Source organism: Lathamus discolor, chromosome 3 (genome assembly GCF_037157495.1).
Source record: "Lathamus discolor isolate bLatDis1 chromosome 3, bLatDis1.hap1, whole genome shotgun sequence".
NCBI classification, from domain to species: Eukaryota; Metazoa; Chordata; class Aves; order Psittaciformes; family Psittacidae; genus Lathamus; species Lathamus discolor.
This window is the reverse complement of record NC_088886.1, coordinates 73,588,424-73,614,517: the sequence shown is the minus strand read 5'-3', so window position 1 is coordinate 73,614,517 and position 26,094 is coordinate 73,588,424. Positions and strand designations below refer to the sequence as shown.

Sequence of the window (26,094 nt, the reverse complement as noted above, 5' to 3'; positions counted from 1 at the left end):
TTCCCGTATCCCCCTTCTTTGCTTGCCAGAAACTGAGTTGATCATCATTATTTCCAGTAACATTGCTCCAGCCCTGCAGCATCTCAGAGCTCTGAATCAGCAAAGCACCCTTTTATGTAGAGTACACTTGATAACAAGATTAATAAGACCTAAAGAGCATCTTTAAAGAGCCATCTTGTATCAGCATTAGCAAGAACACAGGTTCTTAAAGATGGATAAAAGCAGCTCCAGTCAAACAGCGTGAAGACTCCAGGAAGTTCTCAGCCTCTTCTACTATGAATCAATCTAACTGAACAGCCTCTAAAGAGCCTTTGTTTCCACCATGAACTGCCAAACACTCAAAAAGTGACTGGCCAAGCTCTTTTAAGGAATAAACAATGACCTGAACACCATTTCCACAAGTGTCATAATTCATTTTCTACACACAGAACATCAGAATGAAAAGCATCTTCTTTAGATTTGGTTACGTAAATAGAACACTCTATTGGGCTGGTCAATATATTGTTGTAAAGCATATGATTAGTGTAAACTGGTGACAGGCATCCCTCCCATGCTGCACACCACAGAAGCTGTAAATAAGTGTGAAAAGCAATTCCTCTCCAAGCACTAAGAGAAATGAAGCTTTATCAAGGATGAATTTAGCTCAACAATCCTCCCTCGGTAAGAGAGCAGCTTAAGTGCTAAAATCTTCTGAGGTTCTTTCCTAAGGAAAATGATGGATATTCATGCTCAGTTTCAGGTTTTGCAACCTAAGTATCACCAGATACAAGACATAAAATATTTAGTTGGCAGGGGAAAGGATGCAGCACCAATGCTTTGATGCAGAACACCTGAACACTCAATTTCAGAGCAGCTGTATGAGTAATTCTGCTGGAAGTTGTGAGGAGGTGATAAATGACTCTTAGAGTTCTCCAACTGGTTTTTGATGCATATGCTCCAGTTGATAAAACACAACTTATGTAACTAGGACAAGAGCACTGAGCAGTGAAGACAGCGCAGGAAATGCCATTCCTGCCATTAGCCAAAACGCTCATGTGGCATTTACATTCTCAGAAGATCATTGGGGAAAGTTTGTTCCTTTTTTCTTCCTTGAGAATAGAAGCACAAGTGTTTATAAAAATCAAGAACACCTCCTTTCTTCTCCACCCACATGGAACTTGGCAGCGCGTCCAGTATTTTGGGATGTCAGCTTTGAAAAACCTGCATTACATTACATTGCTTCAGGGCCTCTGAGAAAATAAAAACAATTAAACTGATTTAGGACTTGCCCTTTTCTCCTCTTGTGTGCCTGGCCTTCAAAGAGACACTTGTTGGCTCCCCTAATAAGTCTGGCCCAAATTCAGCTGCTGACTGGAGCTGGCTCATGGGATTAACATGGATGACACAAACTGATGAACATTTATGCATCAGGAGGTCTGCATGGTTATCTGGGCAGTGCGCGGTGCTATCGGCAGCACAGCTGGAAAGAGCGTTAGAGCATTAAGAACCTACCCCAAATATAATGTTCTTGAGCTCAAAACCATGAAGGAAATCAGACAAAATTGCCCAGAGATCCCTGCAGGACAGAGGAACTGTGAAGTGTTGTCTCCCAGAAGGCAGCACTCTCCTTTCTGCCCATACTACTAGTGCAGGAGGTAGGGCAAAGAAGGCAACTGCCACTTCCATAAGCATTCACTGACAATCATCAGTTCAACCTAACAGCCAAACACAAACACCTACCTCAGCAGCAACACAGAAGTCCAGGACCAAGGGAGCAGCAATGCAGACAAAACACTCAGTTCAAACAAGTCTTTCCTCTCTGAATCCCTTGGCACCAACATGGTTCTCCCTGCATATTTAGGAGCATCCCTTGCCTTAGTGCACCGTGACAACAGCCAAACCTGCAAAGGAAGACTGAAACCCGCCTTTTTGTTAATACACTTAAAAGGGTCAAATTTATGCCCACAGATTCTCTCCTGACATAGGCTGTTCTGAGCAAAGGATAAATTTTGCCCCAGAGGTCTGCAAGGTCTAAGGACAGTGCCTCAGCAGGGTGTGCACTGTTCAAAGGGCAGTAAAGGGAATAATCAAGCTGGTAAGCACATAATCATGCTTTAAGTACTAATCCTGCAACATACCCTACAAGCACAGACTCTTTAATGAAGAGGCTGGGAGCTGTGGCATTGGTGCCACAGGTACCTGCTTTTTGCTAGAGAACTAGGACCTGGCAAAACCACCCAAAACCAGGTTTTGGCCCCGTTTAGAAAATGTCAAAATTAAACTCATACAATAACTAAAAATTAACTAATGGCCAACAAGTAATTCAGATTTCACTTATACCTAAGCAGCAAATCCTGCTGGGCAGTGTTCTAGCAGGGTACCTTCCACTGACACAAGATTTTATAAAGCCACTACCTCTTTTACTGGAACATAACTCTATCACACTCACAAGATGTCCAGAGATTACAGACTGGGCTAATAGTCATTGCACTATCAAGTCTGTAGAATACCATACAGAGAATAGAAATTTCAACTACCTTTGAAACAATGCAGTTAAGATTCTGACCCAGCACAAACCAATCTCTCTCTCCCTGATACTACAGTGAAGTAGAGAAGCATGAATGCCCGACTCTGATATTCTTACATGTATTTGCCTCCTTATATTCATGGCCCAAGCTGGCAGGAAACCTCCCTCCTCCCCAAAAGTCACAATGCAGGTTAGATGCAATAATTGGCAAGTGACATTGAAATATGTGCACCTTCACCCTTTGATGAAAGATGATGTTCCAGAGCTTGGCAGGCCACTGATTTTGCTACACACTGCCCTCGGTCTCCAAGGACTCCTTTCATAAATCCTCATACATCAGCAATTAAGCCCCAATCTTTAGCAAGGTCTATATGCTGCTCACTTGTAAGGCAGTCAAGAAAATTATGGTTAATTTACTATTTCTGATAGGTGTAATGAATAAAAACAAAGCAAATATAACTGAAAATCACTAGCAATCTCATTCAAGTTATTACTGGCCTTCCCACAGGCTTTATAGAGAATCAGTGAAAGCTGTAGGCTTGTTATAACATGGGTGCTGAACTAACTTTACCAACTGAAAACAAAACATTCCTTAACTCTTCTAGTAATTCTAGGTAAAGAACATCTCAGTAGGAGATTGTATTAGTGATGATTATGGGTTTTCTCACAACATACAATCTGCCTTTTGAAACTCTTTCAATAGAATATGCTAATTACTAATACATGGTTCTTTTCATTGAATCAAACAGGATGTAGATCACATATCACCACCTTTCTACCCTTTATTCCTGCTCTCCTATTGAATTCACACTGAAATTCCCAAGCCTGAGCTGCTATCCCGGTAAAGTCCTCCATGACCACTACCTTCCTTTAGGACAAAGCTGCCAATCAAGAAGCTGAGGCTCACAACTGATGATGACACCAGTCTCTTGACAACCAGCTCACAACAGTGTAACTTCTCCCACTGCAATGGGAAACACATCACAGACCCTTCCCCCTTGCACAGCAAGGAAGAAAACCTGTTTCTTACCTATGAGGTCCTCACAGTTACAATTTATACAAACAAAAATGCTACTGAGCCACTGACAGAAGAGGAATGAGGGGCAAAGTTACCAATAAACACTGTAGAAGTCCTCCAGGTGTCAGCAAAGCAAGTAGGGCAAAACAGGAAATGAATACGATGATTTAATGGCTCTTTTCTTATCAGTTGATTATAAAGATGGTTACAAGATAAATGTTCATATTTCAACACACATGCACAGTTTATTCTGTCATTCTTTTTATTTCAGAGTTTTTCAATGAACTGACAGAGACTCCATATAAATTACTGCACATCATGTCTGAGAGACTATCCAAAGATGGTCTTTACAACAATTTCTTTCCTTTGGTACAGTACCACGTTATTCTTGTTGCAGAAGCCATTACTGTCATAGGAAAAGCTTCCTGTTTAGAGTCCTTCCATATATAGAAGAGCTATTGCTTTAGCATGTGAATGTAGCATGCAGAAGGACTCACAGTCATCCGTGTGCAGCAATGCAGAACCGAATGAAGTTAACACTGCAGGTAAAACATTTCACTTTGAAAGCATCCAGGTGACAGCTCTCCTGTACTGACAGCAATGGTCCTACTGTTGACACTATTTCTGTTTAACACAGTCCAAGTACTAGGCTCCGGTAGTATTGGTATAAGAAGTTCCATTCAGCTCAGTGGAGTTACATAAGCGCATCTATACATACACGCACATATGCTTTTAAGAGTAAGAATGTACAATGGAAAGTTCACTAAAAAATATTACAAGGCACCTACACTGATCAGTATGGAAAAAGCCTTGGGGAACTTCACAGGGATGTAACTCAGTTCTGCAAGAAACTCTGATATCCTCAACACTTTGGAAAAATTATATATATATATGTATGTACACACACACATATATATACACATATATATTTATACATACTCTTCCCCAAGAATTTTTAGTAACTAACAGATGGCATTATGAAACAGGGATAGTTCTCTAGTAAATGACAGGGCTTGGTTTAAAACTTTGACAGAAATGCAGTAATTCTCTTACAAAATTCTGTCAGATTCAGGATTAGGCTCTTGTGGAAAGTCACCTCTATCCCAGTCCCTTCCCAAGTGAGAAAAAAACCCAAAGCACTGAGCCATAGCCCAAGATTCATGAATACAGGATTTAAAGTAGACCATTACATGACTCCAGGAGAGCACAGAAAGTATCAGAGCTATTTACTTAGAGTAAGCAACATTGTTAGCCCAGCTGGGCATTTTCCAGTATCTTAAATCCAATGCATAAAAACGTGGGTTTCCATCTGACAAACAGCATGGTTTCACCAGTTGTCACCATAAAAATCCAAATGGCAAAACCAAAACAGAACTACACCCTTTTTTAGTATGGAAAAAGGAAAATAAGCATCTGCTCCGATTTCTCCCTCACGAGTTTGGGGGTTTTAATGTGTTAAGCTTGGCAATGTGAGAAAACTAAACTACAAACCAAAACAGTATTTTAAAGCACTCTTTTAAGATTAATCTTGATGGCTCAGAGACATGAATGAACATTGATGTACAGGACCATAAGTAAATCAAACACAACACCACTTTATAACACTGTCAAAAAGCCAGGCTGAAAGGGACCTTAGCAATAAACTCAAGAACATTTAAGATCTCTTTAGATCATGAATGACTGCATCAAACTTACCCCCAATAAAGTACTGCATTGCATTCCCTATGAAAATTAATATTAGAAACAATAATTACTACTATTAAGTGGGCACAAGTTTGGAGTCTTGAAACTATTCTGTCATTAACATCCCCTACGTAATTACACAAGTCTTCCTAGGAGAAAGAACTAAATACCACCTGTAAGGCAAATACATCGATGTTGTCAGACACACACACAGAGCTCTAAGTACCTGTACATAGATAGATCACATTCCCAACAGATGATTTAGTGTGAAAGCAGATGCCAAAAGAGAAGAAAAACAACCACCACAGCCACTCAGTTCTCAGCTGGGAACAAGTCCCAGCCTGCTTCCCCAGGCTTATTCCAACTAAAACCTAACTCTGACTCTCCCTACTGCTTCATACATGCTCAGGTCTCCGGCAAGCTCCACACAGCATTACAACTAACCCAAATTCCCTGACAAAAATTAGGTTCTTGTGCCTGGTTTTCTGCTTTCAGTGTGTATCTGCAAGATACGCTTCTTTGAAGGACTAATCCAAGTCCATCCGTGCCAAAATACAGGCTCCTACCAATGGCAAGCCCAATTCACAGAGGTCTTTAAGCACTTCAGCAGGACCATGGCAGCCCCCACTAAAATGAGCGCCCCAGGAGCTCTCCATCCTGACTCTGCAAAATGCCATGTAAAATTCCAACAGGATCCAGTCCAGCACCTTCTGCTCATTTTAGTCCCAATGTGTTACAGCAATTCTGTACATTCCAAAGTCTTCATCAGGTTTACACACGGTAGCAGAAGGACTGGCGTGGAAAAAGAACTCATTGCTCTGTTCTCTTACAACTTTCGCAAGCTGGAGAGCACCACTTTCTCACCACAGTGTGCGGCTGCTAATCATCCTCTCCCTCATTCACTGCTCAAACACTTCTCCACTGAAAAAAGAAACACATCCCCAAAAACTGAAGCTGCTTGCTCCAGACATTGTCTAAAGGAAGTACCCTAATTATGCCTATTTTCGGATTTGCATTTTAATTTCAGCTTCAAGACAGCTGGGCTCCTCTCGGGGGAAAACCAACAGCAGCACAGTCAATCCTTCAGGCACGCTTCCCCCATTTTTGCTTTCCAAGTTACTGCTGTGCAGTTTTGCACTGGTTGAAGACGGCCATCAACACACAACAAAAGGATATTCCAGCTTCTCTGGATAATGAACTGTTGATGTAAGGACTGCCTAACCTGGGGCAGTAGCTTTCAAGAACTGAGGTTTCTTTTTCTCTCCCGAGGGTAGAATAAGGAATACCATAGAGCCTTTCAGATGCAGAGAGATTAGAAAATGAAAAGACCTACTGAACAATTTGATCCACCCTTTCAAGACAGAGTTGCTCCATATTCATGTGGCTGCCCCATATCATGTGGTAGGGTGCCACTGGCTTGTCTTTAATAAGATACAAGTACTTACACATTACATAATGCAAGTTAGCTCATCTTCAACAAGGATCTCAGCTGCAGAACCAACCCCATAGGTAGTAACCTTAAAAACTGAAGTGAGATTTAAAATAAGTTTTTTGAGGTGGATTCCTCAGAACTCACATGAAATTCAAAACGGGCACTGAAATCAATACTACCTAGCAATTACATAGATGTTTCAATGATAAGTGTTTTGAAGTTGTGCTTATCGATATTTTAACATGAAAGTGACATAAGATACACTGCCCACATAGAAGCTGCACAAAATACATATAGGACAAAAGCTAGCAATGCTCTTACTACTCCATCAACGTCACCAGAACGGAAGCAATGAACAACCCATTCAAGCTTCCTATGGATGCTCCAAAGCGTCTGTAAGGAAGGCAATCAGAGTTTATATAGCCCCTGGACTAGCAAAGTTTCTTCTGTGTTATTCCTGTCACATACCTGAAGAGCTTTTAAAGAGCAGAACAGAGAGCAGGTTAACAGTGCAAGATGGTATCAGTCTCAGATTCAGCAAGAGCCACTGATTCACAGAAACAACTCCCTGAAAACGAGGCATCCCCCATCTTCCAGCGCAGCAGTGAGCCAGCCAAAATCTCCCCACGCATCTCAGTACTGCCGTGCCTCTTTTACCTGCCAGAGTACAGAGGCGAGTACAGGCGATGCAGGAGTGAGAGCAGCTTCCTCACTGCTCCCTTCTGTGCACCCACACAGGGCTAGCCTGGCTTCCTGATCACATTACCAACTGCTGCTACTGACTGGCCACCAGCACTGAAAAGGTTTGTGTGCCAGCACAGTTCTTCCCAAACCTCTCTTTTCCTACTGGTATTCTCATAATTCACCTGAAACCTTCAAGTTTGCCCTTTCTGGATCGCAGGCACACTGAAAGGCAAATAGAAAGTAATATTAAATACAAGTAAAACATTAGCAGAAGATACCGAGTCAGGCTCATACAAATCAGTGCAAACAACACAGTCCTGTCCTACTAAGGGTCTGAGCAACCCTTATCTGTGGCACACATAAATATTCAGAGACAAGTACACACCACCAGTTGCCTTGGGGAAGCAGAATAATGCCAGTTCCATGTTACTGCTGCTGCTCAGCTTTGCTGTCTCCAGTCCACCTGCCACCACCCTGGGCTGCTTTGTGCCTCCAACTCAAATGCATGGGCTCTTTTGTTGGTCGCTCAGAAAACAGCAGCCAATTGAGCCCTAACATTTCGAGTAGCTCTAATTTGGCTTTCGGCTCAGTTCTTTGTTTTCTAAAAATTACTTGTGTTTAATTGTGACTGGTCACAATTTTCTAATTCCTTGTGACCCCCAACTTCTAAATCTATTACCCAGAGACAGCCACAATAATCCTTAATGAAGATGTGGGTATGATGCAGCATGCTAGGGGCCATCTGGTTGCCAGGTGTTCCTTGGCTTAGCTTTTCCTCACAACACACATCCCTCCTCCTCCTCCTCTAATTCCAAGGAAGGCAATTTCTACCTCAGGACAGTCCCTCATTAAAGGCACAGACAGGGGCTTTATTGCAAACAAGTCGACTGCAGCACAGCAATGTTCAGAGCCAGCAGCAGCAAGCCTGGAAGGGCTTTTTATTACCATACATATCTGCCTGTGACAACCAGCAAAAGACTGTGCCAAGTGTATTTCTGACTGTTCACGGGAAGAGAGCCAAGTACAACATTTTTCCTGTAACCCTATGTCTTGTGCCCTTCAAATCACAATCAAAACTAAAATAATTTAAAAAATAAAAATTAAACTTTATTTTCAAAATGGAGCAATAACTTCATTCAAATCCCTGTTTTTCAGACAGGTAAATGCCTTCCAGCTCTCAGATTCGGATATACATTCCTGCCTCTCCCTGTCCTCAGTGCTCTCAAGCATTGCAGAGCCTTGGACTGGTAGAAAGTCATTTTTGCCCAGCACTGGCATTGCCCCGGCTCCGCTTCCTGAGCTGCCTTCCCATGGGGTCAGGCAAGGACTATGCACCGTGGGAGCAAAGAGGCACAGGACCCCCACAGCAGCAGCTGAGATAAGCCTTGGCTGCAGAGAGACCGTATCCCAGGCTGCCAAACTGGAAGGCTTCTCCTGGTCTCTGCTATTGCACCAAGATTTAGTTTGCTTAAAGCATCTCACGTTTCAGGCTAAAGCCAACAAACCTTTACTTGGGCACTTGCAGTAGTCACCTCTCAGGAACGGTTTCAGACTGGTGATATACAAGTACCAGGACATGACAGAGCAAATTGCCTCGGTATTTCTCAGACAGGGTAGGGAAAACTGTGGTTCGCTACAGAAAAAGAAAAGGCCTTGTGACTCCTCGCAGTGTATGGAAAGGGCCTGTGCTGGGGAGCTCCAGAATGTCAGGCTTGATGCTCCCACTGGAATTAGTAGGATAAGAGAGGAACACTTGAATGCAGCCAGACCTACAGGGGAAGGGAAAACTGCACAGTACCACTACCAGGATTTTCATGCTGTGAAGTAAGAGAGGCATTAATAAGTGACTAGAGTCACAGCACCTTTCTTCTTGAGGCACATTTGCTTGCTCATTTGACTATTTGCATCTTGTAAAAGGAAAGTTTCTGCTAGATATTATTCTTGCAAGGCTCAAAACATTCTTCAAAGCGCTACTCATCTGCTTAGTGACACAAGCATGGAGCAGGGCTTGTTTACAGTCAACCAGGATTATACTTCGATCTAGATCATGCCTTGCCTGCAGGTAAAGGCACCAGAACAAACAATAAATACACCAGTCTTTCCAACATGCAAAGGCATGAGGGGAACAGAATATTGTGCTTGGATGAGGAAAAGAAGTGAACGTAGGGAGACAGCTGTTGTTCAACAGTCTCCAGAAATCCTGGACAGGCAAATCCTATTCCTACTGTTGTGTCAGCTCAGAAACCAACCAGTAACAGCTGAAACAAGTCTCCACAGCTGATTCTTCAATAAAAGCATAACAAATGCTTCTGACCTCTCTTTTTACCTTATTGATTGATGCAGAGATCATCCTCCCCCCACTGGAGGAAAACTGATTTTTCACTCACCTTCCCTTTCCCTTAGGCAAGCGAGGGAAACCCACCAAAACATTGCCACAGAAAACACAAACCCACACTACAGCTAAAACATTCATTCCCTCGCCCATCCTGGGGCACAGATCAGTTACTCTACTTCATGCTGGAATAAGCAATGTCACTGGGGCTGATCCTGCAACAAGTTCACATGCAGAAGAACATTTCACCCTCTTCAGAAATAAATCACTACTTCTACCAGTATATAAAAGGAATTAGAAACAAAACATCTCCCATCTTCCAAGTGACTAAAACCTCAGAACTGAAATCCACCTGAGAACGGCAGGGCAGTAAGGGCACAGCAGATCACCTGCTGATGACTATTGCTATTTCAGGGCAACGACCCATAATGCCAACTCTGCAATACCATGTCTTCAAGGAAATAGTTCTTTCTGATCCTAGTATTAAATATAGCTTCGTGTCCTGAAGTATGGAAAACATTAGGGTTGCCCAATGTTTTTTTCCAAGTAGTTCTTCCCTCCTCCTGCTTGTAACAGGCTTGAGGGGTCGGGGGCTGGTGGAAATCAGTCTTAAAACACTTAATTCAAAGTGTAAACGAGTTAGCTACTCAAAGTACAGCTTGCACCACCACCATGTTGCTCTGTCCCTGTCACTGGAACAGAAAATTCACGACCCCACCCAAGAAAGGAGTATCTGCCTTAAAACAACCAGTAGCATTTGTATGTGCTGGCTCAGGAAGGTACCCATCTTCCATCAAGGAAACGCTGCCACTGTCAGTATCTTTAAGAAAGCAAGGGCTACTCTCTCCATAAGTGGCAGCGTACGTGCCCATTTGTGCTGCAAGACAGCAAAAAGAATCAAGTTCATAAAGAGATTTCAAAGCAAGCCATAAGGCTTCAGTAGCTACTACTTGACTTACTATCAGTGTGTCAAAGCCTGCATGCCGACGAACCAAAGAACAGAACACCCTGTTAGTTCAGAGGCACACCAGGCAGCACCAGCAGCACCTGCACAAGCCAGTGCTCGCCCAAAAGTCAGCGTTACTGGACTCAAGGGCTGCTGGGGCAGTTGATAGGAAAGCTTTGACTGACTCTGTGCCTGTTGGTAATTGCAGGTAATGAGGCAGGGCTGTGCTGGCATCCTGATAGCAGCATTACCACCTAAACAACACCCAGCCATTCAGGCAGGTAGAACCAATATCATAAATATCGCAAAATGAGAAAACGTGTTGCTAACCTCCAAGTGCCTGTAATTATCAAATAAACTTTGCAATATATGATTAATTCCACTCACTGCTAACAGCAATGCTGAAAGTATACAGTGGGCCAAAACAAGTCAAAAAGTGAATGCAATTTAACTACATTTTTCAAATGCATTCCACAAAAAGATCGTAACTATTCATATTGAAAGGCACATTTAAGAGTATTTCTGATCTTGCATTCAAACCACTGACAGTGTTTTACGCAACACCAGTAGCATGCCATTTAAAATGATCTAATCGAAAGGACTGTAAGTATTACCTATAAATCACTGCTGCTAATTTTGGCAAACTATGTGGAATATAAAATTATAGATATTAATTTGTCATATTACCAAATGCCGTTTAGTCAAAATCTTACACATAAATTCATTATATGCTGTAATAGATAGCACTGGATAATACAAAACACTTCAATATTTTGCTAAGTCTTATTCAGAAGTATAACCAGCTCTTCATAGCCAGAAAAGCAACGACGTGGAATGAAAGCTCTTATTTACCACACTCTATCCCTTGCTTTTCAGAATGAATCAAGTTATTAACCGCTCATTCACATGCACAGCAGTTTGTTTGGTTTTCTTTTGCCTTTTCCTTTAATGACTCTCTCACATAATGTTTGCCAACTTTCCCTTTACTACTTCAGGAAATAGACGTATTTTATCTCCCTAATCCAAAATAAATACACAGTTTCCTTGCTCCTGATTTATGCATTTCTTCATCACTTTCCTGGGGAAGATTTTCTTTACAGGACATCAAATCAATCATATTAGGAAAGACAGGGATGGGGACAAAAAACTACCTTGCCACTTTCCTTCCAGCCACACTTAGTGCCAATCCTAAATGCCAAGCCTGCTCTGGACTCATAGCTACACCAACTCTAACTCCCAGGTGTATTATGAGCATGCTGACAGCCTGTGAAGAGCATCCTTAGGGCCAAACTCCACACTGACTGAATCAGTACAAATCAAAACCAACTCCAACACGTATCTGGAGGAGCTGACTGTTAATTCAGAAAACTCTCTCCTATTCTTGTAGCTATGTCCCTGCACCATGTATTTTCTAATGCAGGTAGGGGGGAATGCTGAAGACAGTTCTGCAGGGGAGGAAGCAGCTTAGAGCCAGCACACCCAGCTTCATTTCCAACTCCCACCCTAAGCTGCAGGTTGACAAGCAGGATGGGATATGAGCGACCAAATACCCAGCCGAACCCTTGAGCAAGCTCTACTCTCCTTTTCCTTTGAAAAAAATCATTCAGCTCCACCCCTGCCTCTCTCCTTTTTGAGCCCTTGGATTTCTTCCTCAAGCCTTCCTGAACATTTTCTAATTACTGGGGGAAATAAAAGCTAGTATTGATTTCAGCGTGACTCAAAGGAAGCAGGCAAACACCTAACTGCATGAACACAGTCTTGCTGCAAGCAGGAACAGCAGCCAGCCTGCCTGCCTGCCTACCACACCCTGCGACACAACCATCACCAGCAGCTCGAGACACCCAAAAATCACATCAGGCACCAGCAGACAGGGATTTGCCAGCAAGGGGCACCCTGCATGCAACCATACAGCTCCTGCTGATCAAGGCACAATCACAGTAGCTCAAACAAAGGTAGTAGCTCTGCTTTCTGAGTGATACCACCTGGCCAGAACAGGAGTGGGTGCCCAAGCGTACCTTACTGGTCACAAGGAAGCAGCTGCAAACACAGGACAGGGGCTTTACAAGGCTGTGGGGTCGCTTTGTCCCACAATCGGTCAGGGGGCAGTGGAATCACATTAACATGAGCAAATGCTGGATGTTGGGATGGGAGTCGTTACACTGCAGCGTACAGCCTTAGTTCTCCATGAGGGGAAACAATCTGCTCAGACCTGGCAGTCAGAGAAAGGCTACTGCAGAAAACAGAGTAACTTGGCACAAAAGAGCTGGTGAGTTAAAACAAGCTAACCAGATTTGCAGCTAAGCAGAATTCAGATCTAGACCTGAACCCTCTTTAAAGTCAAATCATTTTGATCATCACTTTCAGCCCTTTTCACAGCAAACAGGCTTTCCTCAGTCTCCGAGCTTTCCCAGAGGCTAAGAGGGGCCCTGAACTTAAGACCTGGTACCTTGCAATTGGCTTAACAAGATATACAGATACCTTCTAACAGCAAGGGAGGAGAACAGAAGAGAGCGAAGAGACTTAGCTCTTCCCTGTGTAGGGAAGCAGGCCAACCACTGCAGAGCTGCACCTAAAGCCAGCAAATCTGGTTTTCCGGCCCAGGAGGGAAGTACCCAGGTCACTTTTGACGGTCCACAGCCTTCTTCTTCTGCTCACCTCTGGATCATATCTGGACCACTGATGCAGTTTTCAAAAGCACAACCCTAACTGTGTCCTGAACCTCTATAATATTCCTACACTATGTTCTCATTTGACAAACTCTTTTTGTTCATCCAAGATCAGAACCTTAGTGAAAACGGCAAGTTTTGCACGGCAAAGTGGCTCTTCTAACAGATAATGTATGTTCCTAAGAACAGAACTGACAGCTCATGGTTTTAAACCAGAAACCAGCCCCTATCATTCCCTCCAGAAAATAAAGTGAAACCATGGGGTTAATTGAATCAATAGGTCTTATAATTAAATGCTGCCAAGTTAGCTGACATGATTGGCCTGCTGGTTTTGGTTTGGGGGTTTTTGTTCATGTTGTTTATCCAGAGGTTGGATGCACTTTAAATACAGCTAATATTGCAAACAGCTACTGAAAGGTAGTTTAAATCTCCCTCAGGGGACAAAATGACAAGTTTCACAAACAGAAAAGTAAGCTTTCATAGCCTCAGCTCACTGGAAGCTACTCTAACCTAACTGCATTACAGCTGTAGAAGTACCAGCAGAACAATCCTCCTACTTCTTGCCAGGGGCTTGACCAACACAAGACAAGAAGTATTTCTCAGATGCCTGTACCCATGAGTGCTGATTGCAAATGAAGGAGCAAAATCTGCCAGAGGGGCTGAATTTTACCTACAAATCCATAACTTAGGAATACACAGCTATACACAGATTATTTCCCTGAAGGGGAAAAGTACACCGGATTTGCAATAGTGAGAAAGCAAAGCTGAAAGGGGCATTGTCTTTTCCCAGATGGTGCAAGTCAGGTGTAGATTCAATGACTCCAACACAGTTACATTGATTTTCTCCACTTCACACTCCTGCTTGTAATAGGGTTATTGTCTCCCTTATGCTACATGAACAGACACATGTATACATTTCATATGGAAGATGGACACTACGCACTAAGAAACCCAAATGCTTATTATACCACGGAAAGTTAGAAAAACAACGTGCTTTAAAGCAGAAACAGTGCACTGTAACACTGTTCAAACCTATCAAGCAGCACTAACCTGTCTCACAGATTACAGCAAACAACGCAGTTTAATAAATCTTTATATTTCAGTCGCTGCCCAAGCCTCCCCTTTTCATCACAATTCCTTTCCAATTAGCACCCTAACAAAGATGCAAGATACCGAGTACAAACACCGACACTGAAACCCCTTCTTTATCATTCTGAATGAGTGTGACAGGCTCCCAGCCACCTCCCCCGTCAAGACAAAAGAACAAAGATCAATTTCATCTGCAAGACTGCTCTAGGGAAAACCACCTATGAGTGTAAAACCATAAGGAGCAACAGCATTAGCTCATCTTTTCTCCTTGCTACAGCAGCAAACAATTAGTGTTAAAATAAAATGGGTCAATCAAGACCTCAAATCTTCTTAACAGCTAGCGTAGTCAATCCATGTGGCCACAGCAATCCAAATTAACCCCATGGATACATCAGCCCTTTCCTCCAATACCTAGAAAGCAATTATGAATATTACACTGAATCACCTTCTAAAACACCCTCCTATAGTTTAGTAGCATAACCTGTGATTAAACCTACCCATGAAATAGAAGCTTTTTCCTCTGCTGAGGCAGGTGGCTTAAGAAACCACCTCTGTTTGCAGCACCAATCCTCTAATGTCAGCTCCACCCTATGGAAATCAGTGTCGTGCTGTTTCTCTTATTAGCTGAGATGCTGCTAATGACCACACCTGTACACGATGCAGAAGAATGTAAGAAAAAGCACCACCCTTAAACATGTTACGCCCAACCCCTCTCCCTTAGCGTGTGCATGTGTGTTTGGGGAGGGATAAGCAACATGGGGGTTTCACGGAACGTTGTTCATTTCCATGCTTTCTCTGGAGGCACTTGGCACCGCCAAACATCACTGAGGGTTTCCCACCACTGAGCCTACACACCCCGAATTTACACTCCTTCCCTTCGCAATAAAAATATTGCCTTTTCTGTTAAAAACATGCTCAACTTTTAAGCATGCATAAGGCTCATTTTCATGGGCAATTAAGCTTGCATTTTAAACAACTGAATAAATCCAGATGGACCAAAACAAGCATCCTGGAGTATTAGGGAACAATTCTACTTATAAGCTCATAGATAATTTTATTTCTTCATCAAGTATACACATGGACTTTAAAGCAGCACACAAACAAAATAACCAGACTGTCAGATAATTCAGTTTAGAAGGGACCTTGGGAAGTCACCTACTCCTAAGACCCCAGGATACTACACCTTACCGAATTTCATAGAATCATCACAGAATGGTTTGCACTGGAAGGGACCTTAAAGCTCCTCCAGTTCCAACCCCTGCCACAGGCAGGGACACCTTCCACTAGAGCAGGGTGCTCCAAGCCCCTGTGTCCAACCTGGCCTTGAACACTGCCAGGGATGGGGCAGCCACAGCTTCTCTGGGCACCCTGTGCCAGCGCCTCAGCACCCTCACAGGGAAGAGCTTCTGCCTAAGAGCTCATCTCAGTCTCCCCTGTTCTGGCAGGTTAAAGCCATTCCCCTTACCCTGTCCCTAGAGGCCCTTGTCCAAAGCCTCTCTCCAGGTTTCCTGTAGCCCCTTTAGGCACTGGAGCTGCTCTGAGGTCTCCCTTTAAGGAGCCTTCTCCAGGCTGAACCAGCCCAGCTCCCTCAGCCTGTTTCTGGCTGTCACTCATTCACGTGCATGTTAACTTTGACATTCCCTGATCCCTTTCTACATCTGGCTTCAGTTCAGTTACCAATGTCCTGCAGGCAGCGGCGCCTCTTTGGGGAACCACAATAAAGCCAAGAGGTGGCTTTTATACCAGATCATTTCTCAGCACAATCACTGCCTGTGCAGTGATCTACAGTGATCTACAGAAGAGTCGTAAGGAACTCAGGCCTTTGGACTGACCCACAATTTATAGAGAAACACTACCATCAGAGTGGGGCTTTTTCCTCCTTTCTTAAACTAATTGTAATTCGTTCAGCATGGCAGATCAGATCTCAGATCCCACAAACACTGTAGCTATATTACAAGCTCTGTCAGTACCTTGAGACTTCATAGAGCTTGTAGTAACAAAGAGGTAAATGTTCTGAAAGCCATCATCACCAGGTGCTTGCTAATTGGTTTTTCCTACTTCTTCCTACCCCTTTAATAAAACAAGTCTGTCTCCAACACATGTATGGAATGCCACATTTGGGGGTGATAGCTGAAACAGTCCATCAGAGCCTGCAAAGGGCCTCACCCACCCATTTCTCTGTTTAGCTATTTCTAGCAATTTCCACAGCTCAGACAACTGCTAAGTGAGCACAGGGTCAGAGCTACAGGGGCCAGAGCCTGCTCTGGCATCAGCGCACATAGCAAATGTTTGCTCTCCTGAATGCAGGTATATGGTTTAGCAAACGATAACTAATACAGAAAGCAGCATGCCACAGGCTGAAAGGAAAGGTATCCTGGAAAAACATCTATAAACAAGGGAATTCTTCAGCCACAGACTGCAGAGATTCATTTAGGGACTGCTGTGATCAGATCACTCATGCCGAGGCACAGCACCTCAGGGATCATTAAATTACAACTTCTTCTTTATTGTGAGAACATACTTAAAGAGCACGGCTAAGTGGGCACTGACATAACATACCATAACAATTACATCAGATCTCTAAATCAAGGCAGCAAATGCCGCTTTCTGTAGGGGACCGCGTTACGAGCACAATGAACTGCCCTCCACATTCAAAGCGTGCTAAAACTCCCCGCAGAACAGCGACTTTTTATTCTCAGGATGACAGCTCTTTGGCTCCTCTCAAACCCCCCCAGGCAATGCACAATATGGGTGCAACAAACTGTTAAGTTACATTAACCAAATCCTGTCCCTTGGGTAAACGATGTGGAAGAGAGACAGAGTTTATGCCACTGCCCCTCACTGCTGAAATCACCCCTCTTCCCAGAGCCCTGCTGCACAAGGGCTCACTTGCACCTTTCACACTGAATGGTGCAAGCCGCTGGGGTTGTTTTCAGTGTGTTAGCAAATCCCTGAGCTCCAGGAGCCTGGTAAAACATTACCTGAGGACTTGCCCATTGCTGAGTGCACCAGAGGTGTTTTGCAAACGGGTGCACTGAAACACACGGCGAGGAATTCAGCCATTCCTCAACCTGGGCACTGCAAGGGGCACGCTGGGCTCCATTTTACATCTCACACTGTCAGAACATCAGCAGCAGAAATATACACCCATCCACAAACTGAACTGAGCCGTCTCTATGCTAACCGAAGGAAGTTTCCAGCACACACTGGGAAGGTGCCCATCCTGTCAATGCTGGTGAATCACTTCTTAGTGATCTATGAAGTAATGGCAGGGGTAACTTCAGCAGGTAATGCTTTCTCAGCACATTCTCTTCCCAGCAGGCATTGAGACGCTGTGATCACGTCATCCAGTCAAGAGCTATAGAAAATACATTCTGCTGCTGAGCCTCTTCTTGGGTGCATATGAGACCTGGAGTCTAGACATCGCTGCAAGTCTAAACCAGCACAGGTGAAAAGAAACAGGTTCTTTCACAGCCAGAAAACAAAGGTTTGGGGAGGAAATGGAGAGAAACAGAACAGAATGGACATGTGCCTCAATCTTGCGAAGAATAACCCTTGTGAAAACAAAAGGGGCGGGTTTTCTGAACCACAAGCAGCACAAATGCTGGACAGCAAATGATTTTCTGAGAAAGGATGGAGTAAGATTATTGACACAAAAACATGACACATGAAAACGGGATGCTAGAGACCTAGAGTAAGTAAAACTGACAAAAGACACCCGATTCTGCTGCATGGTTTTATGTTAATAACCACTCAGACATGAAGCCCTGCTACTTTACATCGGAAGAAACCTACATCGAAACCAACCAACAAAGTAGAGAATACCTTTATTCAGAGGCAAACTGGGAGCTCCTGCTTAGCATGGGGAAGGAAACAACGCTGGTATCTCACATACAGAAAGCAACTCTTCCGGCATCCGGCACACCCCCTTCTTTCCCAAAGGTGTTTCATAAAGCGCATCTCATTCAAACGGCAGGTCACAATTAGCATCGCAAACATACATGCAACAAACTGAGGCGAGCCAGCCTTTCTTTGCAGCACCACATCGGGCGCAGCGTTAGGGCACCGCAGAGCTGCATATGCTCACGGCTCGTACCTGCAGCAGCTCAAGCGAGGCACATTTTGCATAATTCTCTCTTACATAAAAAGGCTTTGTTCTCCACCGCCTCACTGCGGTTACAGCCTCCCCAGCGGCACGGTTCCCCTCCGCAGCTCACCCATTCGGTACACGGAATGAGTCTTTCTTTAATGTACGTCTTGCCCCCCTCTCCCCGATGCAAACTAAAAGCGCCTACAACCACCGCACCCCCTTGTCTCGCACGACGTTCTTTGTTCAGCCTCACAGATCCCTTTAGGGGAGCTTAGCAGGGGCGGGGGCAGGAGAGGACGGAAGGTTACATCCTTTAGAGGGTTTTACCGTCCAGAGATGCTCAAAACCCTTCAAGGCAAAAGTCGGCTGCCCCTTTATGGAGGTAGAACGGCCGTTACCGGGGAGCCGCCCGCCCGCTTTACCTCGGGCCACCGCGCCGACCCGCTGCCAACTTCGGCCCGGGTCCGCCCACGGAAGCGAGCGCGACCCCCGACGGCTCCTAACGGTTCCCAACGGTTCCCAACGGTTCCCGACGGCCCCCCAGACACCCAACTACCCCCGATGGCTCTCGGTCTTTTCCTTCTCCTCTTCCACCAGGCGCCCGCCCTCCTGCCCGGTACCGGCCCGCCCGCAGCGGGGCGGCGGCGCAAGGGTCCTTACCTGACGCCGCGGCGGCTGCCGGCACCGGGACGCGCCGAGGCACAGAGGGAGGACGCGCGGCCGCCGTGCCCGCCTCAGCCCGCCCCGCCGCTCTCGGGGCTGTCGCCGGGACGCGGCCGCCTGCGCGCCGCGAGCTCCCGGGACCCGCCCCGCTCCTCCGCCCCCCGGCCCCGCCCCGGCGCCGCTCCCGCAGGGCCCCCGCGGCGGCAGCGGCGGGTCCGGCCCCTCGGCACGGCACCGCCCCGCCGCGGCCCCTGCATTGCGGAGGGGCCCCGCGGCCGGAGGGGTTTGCGCGGCGCTGGGGGCGCATCGCCGCCGCGGTGCTCCGGCACCCAGCGCCCAGCCGAGCGGGTGTCGTCCTGCCCTGCCCTGCCCTGCCCTGCCCTGCCCTGCCCTGCCCTGCCCGTGGGCAGTCAGAGAATCCCCGCCTGGTCTGGGTTGGAAAGGACCTTAAGGTCATCAGGGTCCAACACCCCTGCCATGGGCAGGGACACCTCACACTAAACCATCCCACACACGGCTTCATCCAACCTGGCCTTGAACACTGCCAGGGATGGAGCACTCACAACTTCTTTGGACAATCCATTCCAGGGCCTCACACCCTAACAGGAAAGAATTTCCTCCTTACATCTGACCTCAAGTTCCCCTGTTTTACTTTGAACCCATCACCCCTTGTCCTAGCACTACAGTCCCTGATGAAGAGTCCCTCTCTGGCATTCAGTCGTGAAGAAGCATCCTGAGAGTCCCTCATCTGATTCCATCAGAGTTTTCCAACAATGCAAGTCTGAGCTCAATATAATTTCTCCTTTACGCTCTACAGAAAGAAGACACATAATGGTGAGATAGGTTACAAAAACAATTTTACAGCGCCTAACTTACAAATTGTGCTCTTGCAGGGCCAAGGTCTCCAGCCGTTTCCTGGAATCTGGCAATTAAAGATCTATTACTTTGTCATTTACCAGCTTCTCCAAGTGAACTTTCCTCCTCAGCCCCTAAGGAAACCCATTACTGTTTCCATATTCCATAAAGCAGGCAAGGGCAAAGCCATCCATCAAGCAGTGCCTCTGGTGTGGTGGAGCTACAGCACTGGCTCATCTCACACTTTCTAGTCAGAACCCCTTCAGTTCCCTTTGCTGGAGATGAAGGAGTGAAATGGTACTCTCTGACCTTTCCTATTTCCTAAACAAATTAGTCCAAATGGTTTGTTAAAAATGAAAGTGCAAAATCCAGTCTGTCAGAATTTTAACCAGCCCCTCTGAGCATGTCATGTATGCATTAGCCTAACAAATGCGGTTAAAACACAGGCTCAGGGAGGCATGGCTCCTGCCATTGCTCCTGTTGCTTCAGCTGCAATACAGAGATGGCCATCACTCAACTGCATCAGGTTGTATTCCAGTCTCATATTAATGTCAATAAAGTGACTTGGGGATGCCAAATGATCCTGTTACATATGTTGCTATATTTGTAAATCAGAACACCTTCTTTTCCTTCAAAGGTCTGAGTTTGTGCGTCAAGGCTACAGGCATCACTTCCAGTCCCTTTCCTGAACCCTTCTCAAGCTGTCTGGGAGAACTTCCCACCATTGCTGCTTCCCTCTTTGAGCATTTTATCTGTAGATCGGCGGCATGCAAAGGGAGCAGGAGCTTGCCAAGAGAACAAATCCATCACGTTCCCCTCTGGTTACCCACTCTCAGTGATATATATCCATCCAGAGGAGATGCTTTCCAGAGGAAATGGATTTGCTGCAGTCTTTCTTCCAGATTTTGCTCTTCCAGGAGCACCAGGAATGTGCACCAGCATCTCCAGCACCCTAAGGATCAGCAGTGCCTTTTCCCTCCTGTCTTCTTCTGTGCCTCCCCTTGGAAGCTTACGTGGCCTTGCAAAGACCTTGGTGGAGCTTTCCCCTCAAGCACTGGGACTTTGCCCTTCCTTTCACCATCTAGATAACAGGAATGCAGGCTTACATAAAGCCTAATCAGAAGGAGCCCTGAAAGAGAACGAGCAGTTGACTTGATCAAGGAGAAACAGTTACACTTCATCCAAATGGAAATTAGATTTATTTAAAGCTTACAATATTAAAACAATTTAAAAGGGAAAGGAGAGCTTACACTTTTGTTGGAAACAAGTACTGCATACAAATGCTGGGTATCCTTGACGAGATGCCTTAGCAGAAAGACACCACGTACAATATATCAACTGCGCAGTGTCCATAAACATTCCTAGAGATCAGAGGGGTGATATAACTACCCAGAGAAACACTCAGAATACCCCATGTGCCATGGAGGAGCCAGGGCCTCTAGCTCAGATACAGTACGGTAGCAGCCTGTCTCTCTTCAGCAGCAGCCAGTGGATCCTGGAAGTTAGTCATTCAGCTGCTGCTCTGCTTTAAGCAATCATCAAAGCTGATGAAATATAGACACAGAAAAAAAACAACGTGGCATTCGCCGTTTTCCCCGAGATAATTATCTAGTCAAATTACATTATACTTTACATTAAATATTCAGCAGCAGTGTTGGCACTAGACATTAAGACAGGGAAAAATTCCCTTAATTTCTGTTGGAGATTAAAATGCATGCACATATTGTCATTAGAAACATTCATGCAGAGATCAAAAAGCATCATCCCACTAAGAGATAGTGGGGAAAGATCTTTCGGGTACAAAGGAAAAATGAATTTTTACATAACTTCACAAGCCATGAGCTTTATAGTAAAGCTTTTACATGCTGATCCATCCATTGATGGATCTCTGTGTGGAGGTCTTGTAAGTCAAACACAGAGGATTTTTGCTTGCCTGCTAAAAAGAAAAAGAATGGCATTGTCTGTATCTCTGTTTAGAACAGATACGTTTGAAGCTGTGGCTGGGAAATGCTGTTTGAAAAGGGACTTGTGTCAATATATGTTCTTCTCTTGCTATATAGCTATAATAACAAGCCGCTGCTGCTCCTATGACAGTTTATTGAGATGCAGTTGTTGGCAACTTCGGTGTTTGGCTTCCCTTCAGACTGAGGAAGGAAACTTTTAATTTCTCAAAAGCACAGTGTGACTCAAGCCTTGGTGCCAAAGTCACAACATTATCCAAATGAACAGAGCAGTCAAGGCAAAGCCAGCTCTGATTTATTCGTGATGGGAAGAGCTGTGCGCACCAACGAGAGGATGAAACAAGGGCAAGTATGGCTATGGCGCCGCACTTTCCCCAGTGGCATGTTTGCAGTCTCTGGGCACGTTCAGCAACCGGTTGAGCAGTGTTTTTGTCACCGTTCCCCTTAGATACACCTTGGCTAAGGTGACCGGGAAACGCAGTGCTCCTGCCTCGGTATTGCTGCTGCTTCTATCGGTTGGAAAACTCTAGGGTCCCTCTAGTGACCAACGGAGGCAGTGGGGAAGAAAGGTGAAAGTCAATCACTAAGCAAAAATAAAAGCTTCGGCTGAAAATAGTACATACTTATTCCTGGTGTTGAATAACAAACTATGTTCAGTTTGTTTTTGTTTTGGATAAGAAACTCAACTGTATCTCATCAGCTCATATAGTAACATTACCATGTAAAAGCCTTCATGCCTGTCTCCCGTTGATAACATTTACCTTTTAAAGATTATTTGGAGATATTACCTGCTTGTAAATGTATGCCTCAGCTTGCTACAGGAAAGCTTTCAGCAAAGGTGAGATCTAGCCAGAGTGGAAGGGCTTGTACCAGAGCAGTGCTGCCTTTGTAGACCTTAGTTATCTTTGGTGTTTTTATCCAAGGGACTGTAGGTACCCATGTGAATTATGATGGAAGAATTAGCTTTAGGGAGCTACACTGTAATTTACTAAATGGTTTTAGTGTCAAAAGCCAGTCTGTGCATGAGAAGTAGAATAATTTGAAAGCAGAGAGAGGATACAAACTCCTGGTGCCACCTGCTTTGGGAGATGTAAGGACACAAGACTTAAAGTAGAGAATACCCTCCAGTGGACATCTCCATTTCTCATGGCTGTGATTGAAAGTGAAGGTTCCCCAGATAACATGCCAATGGGTAAAAGGGACAGCTAGAGGTCCCTTACAGAGTATGCGGTTATGTGCAGAGCTTCCTCCTTCCCCTGTCATTTACCTAAAGCCAGCTACTTTCTCCTCTCAGCTCTTGATGCTTTGTGACATCTTGGTTATGGGGCTGGCTCCTTTGCGGAAGAGGGAAAAGCTGGATGTCAGACATGTCATGTTAGAGACATCTCACGGGAAGTTTTGTAAACACATTCAAAAGGAAGCAGGGGGATTACTGATCCCTGCAGGATTCAGCTGCAGAAAGTTCTAAACCTTAACCAATTTTCACTGCTTTAACCCATTTTCTCAGGTACAGAGAAACAGTTCAGCTGTAATGTTCTATCCCCACAAGAAGAAAAACAACCCAAACCCTCTAGGAAAATAAGATTTGTTGCACTTACATTTTCTAGTTATAACAGGGAATGATGACTGCTAGGAAGTAATAAATGCAAGCTTGAGCTTGTGTTGTTTGTTTTGCCATCTCTACCTTCTCACTAGTACAAGCACTGCCTTCTTTATCTGTCCCAAAAGCTGTGGGAATAAAACTAGTGCACCATTGAGTCTTAACTAGGTCTTCTAATGAAATTAAAACACCCAAACATTGACTGCTTACCTACAAGATCAAACTGAAGACAAACAGAACATACATTAGGGTGTAAATAGTGAAATCTCTTTACCCATTGCATCTGGAGCAAAACTGTACGATATGAAAAGGTTGCTTTTCAAAATAAATATGATGTATAAGTTAGCAGTCAAACTGAACAGGAGAGGTACACTAATTCTGAGAGTTAATTTCCTGCTCTAGGAAAACCCTGAAGCTTTCCAACAGTATCTACTGAGGAGAAAACACCTTAGAAGGAATCCATTACTATGCTTGCACATGGAAGTTCTTCAGTTCTCTGATGCACTGATAGCTTGTTTTATTAATATGGGATTTTGGTAAGGCCTTTTAATAGGCTTCTCTTGTTATATTTGGAGATGCAAATGTTACTGCATTTTCCAAGCCTAAAGCTTAAGTTACCATCTGAAAACAGATTAGCCTAATCAAGTTAACACTACAATATGGGGCAACCTACTTTATCTTGGGTTTGAGCTTTGTATTTGTTTTTGCCTTTCTATGTATAAAACACTCTGTTAAGAGAGAGGAAACATTGCAGACAGAATGAAGGGCTATTTTCTCACCAAAACTGTGGCTTTAAGTTGAGCATTAATGTAGTTCAGCTCTTTCCCGTGACCAAGCTTTAAATTCAGCCTCTTGTGCAAACAACAAATAGGTCCAGCCTAGTTTTGAGAATGGCCTCAGCCTGATCAATGAACAGCCCCCATCACATCCTAGTGTGGCAGAACATGGTCCTGAACCTCTGAAGACTACCTGTTGGTTTGCTGTGTTATAAAACTGCCCCTCACTCAGGGTCATTATCAGTACATGCTTCTAACAGCCTGCTTCATACATGAAAGATGACAGGTGGGGTCCTGAGGAGCAGCACATCCATCCCATGCTAACCTATGCCTATACATTTGCCCAGTTATCCAGCTGCACAAATCAGTACTCTCTGTGCTGTTACCTAATCTGAATTACAGATGGTTTTGCATGTAAGTGCCTGTACTAATGAACTGATGCAGTTACTGCAATCAGCTTCAGAAATGCAGCCTGAGCACCTGGATGCTATCTCCTGAAAGCAGAGCTGAAGAACCCAGAGGATCAGTGAAGACTATGGGCTGCAAACACAGCAGCGTGCCTGCCATGCCAGAGAGTGGATGATCTTATGTAAAAAATATTCTCCCTAAATGACTGATTGGATCTTATTAAATCTATGACCTCAGAGCAGCCTTCCAGTATCTGAAAGGGGCTACAAGGTTGTCAGAGAGGGACTCTTTATCAGGGACTGCAGTGATAGGACGAGGGGTGATGGGTTCAGACTGAAACAGGGGAAGGTCAGGTTAGAGATGAGGCAGAAGCTCTTCCCTGTGAGGGTGCTGAGGCACTGGCACAGGGTGCCCAGAGAAGCTGTGGCTGCCCCATCCCTGGCAGTGTTCAAGGCCAGGGTGGACAAAGGAGCTTGAAGCAACCTCCTCTAGTGGAAGGTGTCCCTGCCCGTGGCAGGGGGTTGGAACAGGATGAGCTTTAAGGTCCCTTCCAACACAAACCATTATATGGTTCTGCGATTCTATTGTCACTCTAGGAAAACAGTAGTTCATGCAATGTGATGAGGCAAATCACCACTCAGCCTCGTGGTCACACAGCTCCAGCTGTTAGTTTAGTTGACACAGGCCACTTCAACTATGACTTCAGATTTTACCATTTGAAGAAACCGCACTGTTGAAAGAGGGAAGACAGCAGTGGAGCTTGGGGTGCTCATTCCCAGGAGGCAACTCTGCCAGTGATCTAAATCTAGAAGAAAACAACATTAAAACAAGGATTAATTCTCCCTGGAATCTTGTATCCTGACGAAGGAGCTGCAAGGCAAATGTAAAGCAGATTATAATCAAGGAGCCGATGGGTGGAGAGGGAAGCATTTCAGGTGGTTGTGACACCTATAAACATCCATTGTCTGAAGCAACTCCTTGTCATCACTCTCGGCATTTCGGATTTTGAGGCGCCTGCGGATGCTTGCGCAGGCTGGCGCGTTGCCATGGATACTGTGGTGTCGGTGCTGAGGCTGGTAGCGAACGGGCTGATCTGTTTGTGTACGGAGACAGGCAAATCTCGTCATTGGTGTGGCTGCCAACAAGGGGAGCCTGACGGTGGAGCAGAATGACTCCACAACACGGCTTTCAAAACCTCCTCCTCTTGGAAATGATGGGGTGGTAAAGAGAGGAAAGCAAAGGAGTGAGGAGAGCTGTCAAATCAAACCATTCTAGCTCAAAGCAAGCGCCCCTGCGTGATAACGTCAGCTATATGGTAAAGAAAAAGCAATATGAAGGTTGAATAATTCAATTTCCTAATGGCCCGGCATCACTTTCTGCAAGAA

General features: G+C 44.9%; 1 protein-coding gene across 9 annotated transcripts in view; it reads right to left on the bottom strand.

Annotated features, from left to right (window-relative positions):
• Nucleotides 1-19,223, bottom strand: part of MAP2 (microtubule associated protein 2) — a 227,169-nt gene extending 207,946 nt beyond the window's left edge. For all 9 annotated transcript variants that reach the window (XM_065669792.1, XM_065669793.1, XM_065669794.1 and 6 more), the window contains exon 1: nt 19,107-19,223. The gene's annotated coding sequence lies outside the window, so the exon portion shown is untranslated. The remainder of the gene's footprint in view (nt 1-19,106) is intronic.
• Nucleotides 19,224-26,094: the final 6,871 nt, after the last annotated feature.